General features: G+C 39.8%; 1 long non-coding RNA gene across 1 annotated transcript; it reads left to right on the forward strand.

Annotated features, from left to right (window-relative positions):
• Nucleotides 1–3,679: 3,679 nt before the first annotated feature.
• Nucleotides 3,680–7,140, forward strand: LOC116603602. The gene is made up of 3 exons (XR_007307396.1): nucleotides 3,680–3,833; nucleotides 4,295–4,496; nucleotides 6,434–7,140. It is a non-coding gene; the product is annotated as an uncharacterized LOC116603602 (long non-coding RNA).
• The last annotated feature ends 1,778 nt before the right edge of the window (nucleotides 7,141–8,918 follow it).

An 8,918-nucleotide genomic window follows, 5' to 3' on the forward strand; every position in this document is an offset into this window, starting at 1 on the left:
TCTTAAAATACTGGGGGGAGGACGTGCCCCCAGTGCCCCACCCCCTGCTACGGCCCCTGCGGTCCCGATGAACCTCAGTCTTTAAAGAAACAAACAAACAAACACACAATAAATAAATAAATAAATAAATAAATGAATGAATGAATGAATGAATGAATAGATAGATAGATAGATAGATAGATAGATAGATAGATAGATAGATAGATAGATAGATAGATAGATAGATAGATAGATAGATAGATAGATAGATAGATAGATAGATAGATAGATAGATAGATAGATAGATAGATAGATAGATAGATAGATAGATAGATAGATAAGCCCTGTGGATTAAGGAACCACATTGAGAGTAAGAAGGTTGTTTTTGTTGTGATATTTTATAGTCCTAGCGTCATGCAAACTTTATGATGACGTGTACAGCAAACCCAAAATACCAACAATTTGAGCTTAGATTTCGAGATTTCTTTCCCAGAAATAAATTCGCTGTTTCGCTTATTTTTCTATGGATAGTTGTATTGTCCTTTGTGTACACTAAGTCGTATGTACCCTTAGTCCTATGTGTACACTATTTTTACTAGAGGTAAACCTGAGGTAGAGAGGGAAGCGGAAAATGCTTCTTGAGGGAGTGGAGATTAGCACGAAAAAAACGCAAGCGCGGAAGGAAAGGAAAGAAACGGCTACTTTGACTTCTTTCTCCAAGTACGTCTACATCGCTGACGTCCGTGATTTTCACACAATACTCTCTGCTTCGTTCTCCTTTTCAATTTCAACCGGTAAATAGGTCTTTGCGCTCCATTCGCGAACTGAAAATGCGCAACATAATCCCAGTATTAGTTCAGAAAACCATCGCCGCACACGGCACATCCGTCTATAAATACCACACAGTTACAGACAAAACACACAGCACCCGCTAATTGATTAAAACACTTAGTAAAGAAAATTACAACGCGGACCTTGCTTCCTAATAAAGGATAATTACATCACCTTACGCAAACATGGTCCGGGTATAGAATATACCCTGACTACCAGAAATATCTCTTGATTCAGATATTGAATTAGCACATGGAGGCCTAAAACTTTTTATTTTTTAGTACTTTTTATCTTCTTTGTAGATGCAATTCAATACGCAAATTTGTTGCCAGACAGCCCGAACGATTACACGTGAATATAGCCTACCATTTTTTCATACTAATGCTTTTAATTTCAGTTTTTACTAACATCAAACCAAGCAGTTATTTCAAGTCACAGTGATGATTGTTGTGATAGTCACAACAATAGCAGAACATAAAAGAGGGGTAATATCGTTCATTCTTTCTTGCGAAGTTCCGGCAAAGTTCAAAAAGACAAACATACAGAAAAAACGTGTTTGGACTGTTTTCTTCCCCCAATATAGCGATAGAACGATGCTAAATGATCTTGTAAATTTACAAAACCTAGAATTTGATTACTATAAAGCCAAATATTGATTAAGAGATAAGTTGACGTAAAGCCATCGAAATGATCTCTAAAACTGTTTCCCAGCAACGCCGGAGTTCCATCGCTTGGTTTTTCTTCCACAAGAAAGTGCGCCAGAAAATACGATTATGGCTGAATCAGGAAATCCGGTTTATGTGAATCATTCCCAGTTAATCTAAGCCTTAATGCATTCAAAGATAGATAGACTGCTGCGCAATTGGCCGTAAGCTCCCTGGGATCTCGCGTAGGGTGCTGCGTTGTGGAGACGCGCCGAGGTCTGTGAGGGCGCACGAACGCACGCACGCACAATAAAATAGGCCTTAGCAGGCCTCCAAATATTGGGTAGGGGGGAGAGGGGGCGATACACAGGCATTATGAAAATTGGGAGTGACAAAGACACGCTCCTATTTGTCAAATAAAGATGGGGAAGGCACAGTCCCCTACACAATTTTCCTTTGATACTCGCAAGGTAGAAGGACTTCTTACTTTGGGTACATTAAAACTGGTTTATATGTTATTAGCCATGCCGTGCTCTGTGAGATGGGGAGAGAGGGGATTTAATTTACTCCGTGCTCGGGTTATGAGAAGCAGCGAGGGTGTCGCTCTCGCTGTAGCTTTAGATGCTAATAACAACATCAGCGTGAATAACAGCTCTATGCTAATATAGTCACAACAGTATCAACATACAATTAATGGTACAAGTGAGGTAACGTAATGATTCGAATAAGCGCCCTCCTTCAAATAAGCGCCCCCTTCCCAATAAGCGCTTCCCTTTGACCTCGAATTTTGGAATAAGCGCCCCCTCCCATCCCCTCTAAATAATCTTAACAAACGCACTACTTGAGCGTTGTAAATTTAGCTCGCATTTTGACATGCTCGCATTACGACACGGGCCTATTTATTATTTTTTCAAATCCATTATCCACATAAGCACAGTTTTGTTCTCAGTCCATTCAGAAGCTTAATGAAATGAATAATGAGCGCCCCCTCCCCAATAAGCGCCCCCTCCCCAATAAGCGCCCCCTCCCCAATAAGCGCACACTCTCGAATAAGCGCCCCCTAAAGACCAGTCTGCAAATGGCAGTTCTACGAGCAAAAGGAACTATGGATTTCAATGTACTTATACTAAATACAAAAAAATAAAGGCCATTGAAATGTAATAATGGTTAGTCGCAGTATCAAATGGAGCTTTAAATAAAAAAGGCGAGTCTCTGCAAACGGCCGGTGTAATGTACATGTAACATAACACATGCACAAACTTCATGGAGAATACATCAGTGCTCTTGGGGGCTACCGAGGCCGTGCGTAAGGAGAGCAGTATTCAGACCTGTGAGCACCAGCAAAAACAGTGAGAAAATGGAATATATGGATAGGAGATCTTAATAGGATACGAATGCTTTTAAAATAAATGCAAAGAAAAAAGCACGCGAGAACTTAAAATAAATTTACGCGAGCATACAATTATACGCCTAAAATTGCACGAGCAATTTGTCTCGGGGAGACAAATCAATTCAAGGCCAATAAAACTAGTTTTGCTCCTAACGAGGTCAATTTAAAATTAATCATACTCTTAATGATAGCGATTTTGGTTGAGAAGAGTCCACTTCCCGGCGCGATCAGGAAGAGAAAACTTTCGTTTGACAAGGCGTCGCCGAATTGACAAGAAGGCGCCACGGGTTCCGAGCCCATCGGGCGAAATGATTCTTTCAAAGAGAAACGACTTTAGCGGGACGGGCTCTAGAAAAAAAGATTAACGATGCAGCCCTCGATTATGAAGTAATTATGTTAAAAGCTAAAGTTATCTGTAGTATTAATCACGCTACCGAAATGCGTCGCTAATTTATTACCTCGTAAAAGGTCAAGGAAAGCCACAGATAAAAGCAATTACCCCAGCCTGTGTAAACCCTTAAAAACGAGCGTGAAAACGCAACGAAAAACAATACAAGAAATGGCCGTCACTACAAGTGCTTGAAGTTAATAAAATCATGCTTCAAAACTGTTGTTTTGTAAGCAGGAATGGGTTAAAGCCAACATACGAAAAGAGCGACTGTCAAAATGGGCGTCCTCTTCATAATTGAATTAGACAAACGGCAAAGAATCCTCGCCAAACTAGAAACAGATCTTAACGGCACAAGGAGATTTTCTCGATATCCCGGAAACTAAATCCGTAAAGATTGTGCTTGGGGCGCGGAGGTCAAGCGTGTGGAGTGATCAATAAGAAGAGACCGCAATGGGAAGCGACGGTATAAAACGCCCTCGTAACCGCTAGCATCCAAGCATTCGGATAAGGACTCTTGGCGAAGCGTTATCATAGTGTGCGGCCTTTCGCGAGTACTCTCTTATAACTCTAACACAGGATCGATAATCAACACTTAAAGGTACAGTCAAACTCTTTCATTTCTTGTGAAAAGTCTGGTCTTTCATTTTTTCTTGACAAAATTACTCCCAAAGAGACTTACACGCAGGGAAGGGGGAAATTCAGCGGGGGTATTTTTTGTCCAGGTTTTAAACTAACGGACACGGCGCGAGGTCCGAATATAAAAGTAAGAATATGAGGTCGTTGATTAAAAAGGTGTATGTTTTCGTATTCAAACTAAAGAACATTGCAGAGCTTAGTAATAGTGTCTGCACTTTAACGTGATACTTATACATAAATTCTTACAGTTTTATTTACGCACACCGGCCACAAAAACAAACTTTTACAGAAAAGACATTTGCTGATTAGGTTGCGTGATCGGTTTTTCTTACTCACTAATAGCTACCATAATGCTTAGTTTGCAATCCTCCCTTTTTCACTTTCTTCTAATTTCTAATATTATCACCGCTTTTGACATTGCAGATGCAACTAAAGAAGAATTTACTATCGATCGGCTTTGTTTTTCTGCTAGTCAGCTCGGCACTCGCACAGAACTGCATGATGCGTGGTGGATGCAGAAAAACGAACGAAAACGGTAGCAGATCAGTGGATTTCTTCCTCTGTGGTGATCAAATCTTCAACGTATTTTACCAGGTCTGCAGACCCCAGAGGCGGCATAAGAGAGGTACGAGCCGTACTGACAGCTGTGCAATGCTAAAGTCTTCTCTTTATTGCGGGCGCTTTTTGTAAACAAGGTCATAAAAACATAGTGTTTTCAGCATTTGGCGGATAAGAATTACTGATGATAACCTCGCGCGGTGGGTGCATCTAGAAATGAGTAAGTTGAACCCTAGCATAGGCTAGCTGGACCTTGGATGTCTGACACGGGTTACCTAATACCAACGATCAGAAAGAGCCGCGCACGGGACACGTAGGATTAATTGGATTTATGAAGAATACATCTCGCCAGTTCCTGAAAATAATGTTCTTAAAAAAATCGGGGAAGTAAAAAAAACAAACACCGGAACTGGACGTTTTTAAGAGGACGTTCTTAGCATCCAGCATCACCGAGGAAAAAATAATCGTAACGAACGATCGCATGAGGCAGCTAAATCTTGTTTCGATCTATTTTCCTTTTTTCATCAAATTCCACAGAATAACTAACACGGCGCACACTCGCTAAAATATTATTTACGTCAAAAGGAAACAAACGGTGAGGGATTTTTTTAGTTAAATTCCGCTTACGAAAAGGTGTTTGATTTTCTCGTCAAGGAATTCGCGTTTACTGCGCATTCTAATTCGCGCATTATGCCAGACAAAGCCGTTATTATTGACCATGCACTCAACGGTATAACACTTATCACATCACAAATGACAAACCCAGAGACAATGATACTCCCGCTACCGGAAGGGATCGCTAGAGGCACGATTGTGCGCAGCAGAAGTTGGAGGTGATAATAAGTGGTTGTTCTTTTGTGTAATATAGACTAAAGAACGTGATAGATAAATTTTCAAAATCAGTTAGCCCATTTAAATTGTTATTGGCAATAAAGTCGCCTCCTCTTAAATCGACTCTATTTATTAGACGGAAAGAATAGAAATGTCGTAGAAATGTTTAAAAAAGTTACAGAAAAGAAAAAGAAAAAAGAGATTCATTCATTAGAGAACATAATATCGAGCAGATAACCGAAAGCCAACGAATGGTGTGTCTGACAATAAGGATTGACATGAAGGGTACGACAATAAGGGGGGGAGGGGAGGGGGAGGTAACATCTTAGTGTACAGGCTGTGCTGTAAGGTATGTTTTTAACGCATATTTAAATACACCTCACCCCCCCTCCCTCTCCCTCTAAGTATGAAGCAGTCGATCCGTTGCGAGAGTCACGAACATCATTGGATCAAATTCAATAAATATAATATTGTATCTAATCGAGATCAGATCAGTTGAAGCGTTTGGAGGCATATACCTTACGACTACGATAAGTGATATTTGTATTTGGTGGTGACACCAGAGGGCTAACGGATTTATCACTCTCCTGATCTAATTATTGATCTGCGGGGATATTTTATTTGCTCTTGTGCCTTCTAGAAGCTGATTCAAATTAAAGTAAATGCACTTCAAATGAAAAACTTTAACCTTTTGTGATTTGATAAGACACGACCTTTTAACTAACAAATGCTTGCACATCTTGCACCCACCCCTCCCCCTAGGCGGCCAAAAAGTGGGTCGCTTCCTATTAAGTAATCTTCAAATACTATGCTTTTTTCATATATCTATCACTGCGTACCCCCCCCCCCCCCCACCCCCCCACCCCCCCCTCAGCAAATCCTGGGAACGCGCCTGTAAAAGAGATGTCATTTTCTGGGGAAGTCTGCGAACGTTTGGTTTTGTGATTTCTAGAATTAAATCAATATTGCATATGTCTATTTAAAAAATATAGCGTACGGCGCCTTAAACTCACATGGTACACGTAAAAAAAGAAAAACATACAACACCTTAAATAACAACGACCCAGATTAGTGCCAGCCTCATAATTTTCAGACGATTATGACTACTGCCCCACCTTATTTTGGTAAATAATCAAGGAAAATGCACAATTAACGTGTTTTTACACCTTTCAGCAGCAGCAACATCAGTTGACATTCTAGTGGAGCGACGCCAAAGCGCAAAGTTCCTTCGCACCAGACGCAGTTATGATATCGTGGAGGAGTGCTGCAATGAGGGATGCGCAGTGGAGGAAGTACACGAATACTGCGACATCGTCGTGTTGTAGTGCGCGCATCATGTGGGATGCGCAGTGAAGAAAGTACACGAATACTGTGACATCGTCGTGTTATAGTACGCGCATCATGTGGGAGGCGCAGTTTAGGAAGTACACAAATACGGCCACATCACCGTGTTGTAGGGCACGATCCATGTGGGAAGAATAGCTTGAGATGGAGAAGAAAGGAGGAAGCAAGTGCACTGCTGATGGTGCTGGGAATCCAAATGTCCGAAGGTTCTGAAGTCAATGGCTTTTCTAAATGGTGTAAAAGAGCCTGGGGCGAGCGCGCGGGAGACCTGTGATATTCCAAAACGATAAGGACTAGGCTCCACTTCCAAGATGGCTGCAAGCAAAATCAAATTCCTGCAAGTTTACGTGGAAATTATCGACTTACAAAGCCCTAGAGCGATAAAAAAAGCGAAAGAATGATTGAAGCGTACTCCCAAATGTTGTATGTAATGCCTAATAAGGAATTGGCCGAGCAAGCTAGAAAAACGACAGTTTTTAAAACAAGATTGAATGATATGCGACTTTGTACGAGTTGATACTTAATAGGATATACCGCAAAAAAAAAAAAAAAAAAAAAAAAAAAAAACATCTTAAGACAAAGTCATCAAAGATGACCGGACTGCATGTGACCTTCCCCTCAAACACTCAAGGGAAATAACGTCGTCGATCAAGCCAATGACTAAGGGCCTGGAACCCTCCCAACAACCACCCCCCCCCCCCCCCTCCCTGCGGCACTGATACAATATAAAATAATAACATAGCATATATGGTGACATCGCATAACGAAAGGCAATTCTAGAGGGCATCAAGGCTGCGATCATTGGCGTGAACCCCCTCCCCCTCATCCCCCCAGTATTAGGTCTTTGCGGCGACACTGATATAATAAAAATATGTGAAAAATTCAGTCAAAAGTCAGTTCAGTCTGGTTAGATAAGAATGTACATGAATTCCAATAAAAACTTAAAATGAAAGCAATTTAAGAATTACAGATAATAAGTAATTTCTAAAAATCTTTCATGGTTTTTACTGAGATACCTGTGGTAGTCAAATTATAATATACAACAGGCGACTTGCACGCTTGTTTGGCGGCAAACTCGCGCGCGCTCTGGCTTTTGGCGGCAAAAAAATAATACCAAAAAGCAACTGTTCGAGCGCTTACAAACCAGCCTGAAATTTTCTAAATCAAAAAGGGCATTGAAAGATTTCATTTTTAAGTAGTTCTTTGGCGTAACAGCCGCAGTCATTTCTAAGTTTATTTTGTCGTGAGCTTGTCACTTGAAAAGTCGTGATTTCTAAGTACCTACTGGATTCTGGGAAATCTGAAAAAGGCAATTCCCAGAAGCTTTTTCGCCTTCTAGTTATAAAAGCTCTGTTATGGTTGCTATCTTTTTTATTTTTTATATACAATTTCAACTCTACGATCGATGTATGTGTGCGATGGAAAGGCTTCATAAACATGAAGCACCGCGAATAACGACATATGTACTCAATAAATGTTACCTTAATGTTACCGTATGTTAGAATCATCAAAAAGAGTTGTTTTTAAATTGAGAAAGTAAGCTTTTACATTTTCTGGATCTACTAACTTTGGTCTGACATCCTTTATCTAGCCAAAAACCTCAACGAAATTCTTTAGCACATGACCTTTTAGCACAAAAAGCACAAAAAAGAATATAAAAAAATAAATGTGTTTTAGAGCATCCTTTATACTCTTACATTGAAAATCCTAATACGCATTAAGAATAGCCCATCCTGGAACTGAGGAACACAAGCTTCTAGTAAGCTCACATCCGTTTAACAGGGCCGAGAAACAGAAAGATACTATCCATGTCTCGACCGGGAATCCACCCGTTCATGTGTACTTGTTGTATTATTTAGGAAAACACTAAATTTACAAGTTTTAAGACCTTTTCAAATTGTTGCCCTCTTTTCGATTTCAAGTATTATACGTATTTTCCACCTTTTTTTAAAGATAATTATAGAGTAATTTTAAAGAGCAAATTTAATCTGTGTTCCAGAATGTTCAGAGTATTTTCTATATGTTGGGTATTTTGATTTAACTCCAAAGACACTATCGATCTCGAGAGATGATGAATTAATTAACTGTATGTGAAAATTCTATAACATTTTAATTCTTAAATTAGGCTTCAAATCTTTCGTTTAATTTACACCCCTTTGAATGTCGGTTAGCCCTATAGTTCTCACATTTCTAAAGTCTTTTATGAATGGGACCATGTATTTTTAATGTTCCTTTATGCTTTTATTTTATTTTTAGAAAACGTGTTTTATCCGTATCCAAGTATTATAATAAATAGAAGCGTTGCGAAATTCAT

The sequence above is a fragment of the Nematostella vectensis genome, chromosome 3 (assembly GCF_932526225.1).
Source record: "Nematostella vectensis chromosome 3, jaNemVect1.1, whole genome shotgun sequence".
NCBI lineage: Eukaryota > Metazoa > Cnidaria > Anthozoa > Actiniaria > Edwardsiidae > Nematostella > Nematostella vectensis.